This window comes from Penaeus monodon, chromosome 9 (genome assembly GCF_015228065.2).
Source record: "Penaeus monodon isolate SGIC_2016 chromosome 9, NSTDA_Pmon_1, whole genome shotgun sequence".
Taxonomy (NCBI): domain Eukaryota; kingdom Metazoa; phylum Arthropoda; class Malacostraca; order Decapoda; family Penaeidae; genus Penaeus; species Penaeus monodon.
Window position 1 is genome coordinate 37,590,651 of NC_051394.1, and position 5,000 is coordinate 37,595,650.

General features: G+C 36.8%; 1 protein-coding gene across 1 annotated transcript in view; it reads left to right on the forward strand.

Annotated features, from left to right (window-relative positions):
• The window catches only part of LOC119577149 (alpha-2Da adrenergic receptor-like), a 39,491-nt gene that overhangs the window by 687 nt on the left and 33,804 nt on the right, over nt 1–5,000 (forward strand). The gene's annotated exons all lie outside the window — the stretch shown is intronic.

Here is a 5,000-nt window from a genome sequence, read left to right on the forward strand (position 1 = left end):
TTGGTATCCAAGCACTATCCTCCTCAAAAAGGCATCCAATCATTCTTGAGTACTGATATGTAGCAAAATCCCACAACCATTAAAACCGCAAAATATTAAACTGTGCCAAAACAAACCACCAAAACATCAAACGAGCGTTGAGACCCCGGACTTTACTCACTAAACCTGAATACCATCTATTGGCTTGACCTTCACAAATATGATGAAAGGGACTCTTAACATTTCTCCGAGTTTCGTCCCTACAATTTGTGAGAAGCTTCGTCCGGAATATAGAAGGAGGAAAGAGTCATTACAGCGTCCTAAAAGTCTCGAGGAAAAAATATATATCCCAGAACGTCATCTGCATAATTCAGGAGAGTAATATTGTGGTGACAAGGTTGAAGGGGAGAGGGGGAACGGATCACATGAACGTACACTGAGATGATTACATATACGTGTACACACATTTGGGAATACAAGCGGGCACATGTGTCAAAACAAACGAGTACCATGCATTATTACCGTATACATAAGCCCTCTGATCAGCTACGAGTTCTGAATATATTAAACGTAGCAACTCAGGTACAGATAGTGTACACGCGAGGAGATCACCAGAGGAAGAGCGAAAGCAATGAACAGAGTGTAACGCAAAAACAGAGACGCAAGAAAATGAACAAGAACAAGAACAAGAGACAAAGGGTGTGCATGGAGGGAGGGGTAGACTAAAGTGAAAGAAAGTGCTTTCTAAGTCAAAGTTAAGGAGAGAGTGCCTTCCGAGTCAAAAGTAGGAGTAGAAGGTATAATATTCGTCAAAATCAGAAAGAAAAAGTGCTCTTTTAGTCAAAATCAGGGGTAGAGCAGGACCATTAGTCAAAACAGAGTGAGAAAGTATTAAAGTCAAGAACAGAAAGGTGCCACTTTAATTGATCCAAACCAGGAATTAAAAAGTGTTTTTAGTCTAAATGTACAGGGGAAACAAAACAGTTTTAGACAACGAAGTGCCTTTTCCTGAAAACACGTGTATGTTATTGGAGGAGAAATAGCACATGTGGCTTTCATGACGGAGCTCGCAACGACATAAGGGACTAATGCCAGGAAATCACAGCGAACTTCCCAAACTAGAGTTGCCTCGCATTGTTGCTGAAAATTAGTGTGCAAGAGGAGGAGGGGGATAAGGAAGGAGGGCGGATTCCTGCAAGGAAGGAAATTCCCTGATATCCGGAGGTATTTGGGAACCTAGTTTGGAATTAACTTTGGGAATCTGAGAGGGATTAGGCGAGAGTGTGCAGACAGTAAGCTCGGAGTTTGATTTCGAAGAGCATTACCATATTCTTATTTCTAAAAAAAAAAAAAAAGGAATGTATGGATATCCACATATGTACCCCCCCCCCCTCTCTCTCTCTCTCTCTCTCTCTCTCTCTCTCTCTCTCTCTCTCTCTCTCTCTCTCTCACTGACGCCACTAATCATTGGGAGATATTTTATGCAATAGTGTTTACGCGTATTGGAGAATTTCGGCAGCAATTATGTAGTACGAACCGCCATTTGGGGACATTTGGGGCCAAAGCGGGTGGTTATGGCCTTCTCTGAAACGAAATTCGTTGAAATAAATCTCCAAAGAGCTCTGTGGTAAAAGATACCAATAGTTGATCCTAGAATAAAGAAAAAGGACAGTGTAGATCGGCAAAAGTATTTTGAGAAATTTGGTGATAACAATGACAATGGTGATGATAATGATAACTATGATGATAGTATTAGTAATAATAAAATGATAATAAAATAATATTTATAATAATAACTATGCTGACAATAACTACAATAAAAATAGTGATGATAATGATAGCGATAATAATGATAATGATAGAGTAATGATAACAACAAGAATATGATGATGGTGATGATAATGATAATGATGATGATGATGATGATGATGATGATGATGATGATGATATGATGATGATGATGATGATGATGATGATAGCAGTAATAGTAGTAGTAGCAGTAGTAGTAATAATAATAATAATAATAATCATCACATCATCATCATCATCATCATCATCATCATATAATAATAATAATAATATTAATAATAATAATAATAATAATGATAATAATAGTGATATTAACAGTGATGATATTGATAATAACAACATAATTATATTGAAAATAATATAAACAAATATTTGGGAAAGACGTAGCAAATGTAACGAGAAAAAATACATTCCTAAAGTTGCACAGAACAATGGCCTGTTATGTGGCGTAAACACGGATGTTAGAGCAGTGGTCAATTAACGTGGGTTCTCACTTAACGGCCATTGTATATTTCTCTCATCAGTTTCAATGTCTCCTGAATATATTGTACTAGTTTTCGAGATCTGCGAAAATCCCGACCGTTTGCTCTGTCCTTTCACCCTGACATGTAAATAACGACAAAGTGTGGAACAGTTATAGTGTGATTTTTGCCAAAACTGGTTTGTTAATTCATTCGCAGCGAGGGAGAGAAAATGTAGCTTATTTTTCTTTTAAAATGTCAGAGTTCTGAAATTAGGTCCCTTTTGTTGCGTATTTTCCTTCTCTTAGTTTTCTCTAACAGTCATTTGATTTTTTTTTTCTCTAATCTTTGATACTTAAGGAAATTAAGGAGGAAAGAAACACCCCAAGCTTTAATATTGCGGTGTTGCCATCGGTAAGACTTATCTTTTTCTCTTTGTCTGTCACACACACACACACACACACACACACACACACACACACACACACACACACACACACACACACACACACACAACACACAGCACACGATATAAAATATTCTCTACTCCTGGATTCCAATAGCTTTCCATATTGTACGCTCCGACATTTTTTTCATACTCCTGGTAGAGCTCCTTCATACAGAGAAAAAATCGACAGCCGATATCCACAATAACAAAATTTTGTATAGAGAAGCGATGAATTCGAACCCTTTGTTTGACTGAAATGCGATATAATTGTAAGAAAAAATAACGTACTTGTGAAGTATGCATAAGACCATATGTAGTGAATGTATATACATAACCAACATACACATCTGAGTCCAGGAAACAAACATAAAGACATACACCTGCCCACACACACAGACATAAAAATATATTATCTATCTGATAATTCATATTATATAATATATTTATATATATATATGTAGAGTCTTATAAGATAATAAATCGAACAATATAAATATACATATATATTATATATAAGAAGTATATATAATATATTTATATGAATCACATACATCAAGAAATAATAATATATATATATATATAAATATTATATATATATATATAAATATATATATATAGTCATGGATACATACATACATACCACACACACAAATAAATAAATATATATATATATATATATATATATATATATATATATATATATATATATATATATATATATTGTAAAAGGTTGTAGTTTGGTAGCGAAAGCCTCAATACGTGGTTTGTTGGATGTAATGATAGAATGGTACGACTTGGCTCTTTATTGATGAAAGAGAACAACACAAGTTAATGGACACACGATGCGATAGTCTGGGAGCAAGTGCTGAAGTGGTGACGCGCGTGTACCCGTTGCGGAAACAAAGCCTATAGAGGTCTACATATATACCTTGTAGGGGAACAGCTGGTTTTTATCCAGGAAATGTGTCATAGGGGACGCGAAGTAAGATCGCCCCCATTGCTCTCACTGCCATTGGGCTATCACACCGCTTTGCCACCTACCCTCGCCTCTCCCACGAGGCGTTGCCAGGTTGCTCCTCCTACAGACTGACCACCTTCGGCAACACATCTCGCCAGACCGTCCTTGACCTGGTCCATCTTGACGGCTTACCCTCCTGTCTTCTATTGAGTCGCTCACCATCGATCACGTGCCTGAGGGTTGGTCTCGATGGCCAGGTTAACGGCAGCCAGACACAAGGGCCAGGACAATAGGAGAGAAAGGTGCGACAAGGGGGGGGAGGTTAACGATTTACTACGAGCTGGCTAAACCATTTATTACGTATTCTTTTTCTGCTTGACCTTTTTATATAAATATGAAAATGTTCAAAGCGACCCGCAAGGACCTACAGGAACCTCGAACACACCGAGCAATGGTTGGAGGAGAGAATAACACACTACACCTATAAGTACTTGATGCAGTCAGGACATTGCTGTTGCACAGGGATAGATCCACGATGCGGGGGACACGAGGCAGTACGCTCGACGGTCTTATTGTTGATATTAAAAAAAAGAAGAGTCAAGCCCATACACACCTATATATGTGTGTGTAGATATATATGTGCATGCATATATATAAATAAATAGACATGTATATATATATATATATATATACATATATATTAATGTGAGTATATATAGATATCGAATGGTTAGAGCGTCGGACTCGAGACTGTCACGACGGCAATCTGTGTTCGAGGGTTCGAGTCACCGGCCGGCGCGTTGTTCCCTTGGGCAAGGAACTTCACCTCCATTGCCTACCTAGCCACTGGGTGGCCAAGCCAGCCCAAGTGAAGTGCTGGTCCCAAGCCCGGATAAATAGAGAGAATGATTACCTAAAAGGTACCACCGGCACTCTCCGTGGAAAGGAACTGGGGACCCTACCACGTACTCACTCCAAGAGCATCACAACATGAAAACCACAATTAAGTATCATGCTGTGACCACGGCGGCTCAGACATGAACCTACCGTTAAAAAAAAAAAAAAAAAAAAAAAAAATATAGATATAGATATCTAGATAAATATACATGTTTGTATGTATGTATGTATATACATATATATATATATATATATATATATATATATATATATATATATATATATATATATATATATATATATATATGTTCTTTTTCTTTTTGTTAATCAGAACAAAATAATCACTAGATGCAGTGAGTGTCATCTTTTTACGAATGCACTAAAGGAAAATAAGTAACATTTGGATATATAATATATATATATATGATATATTATATATTAGTATATA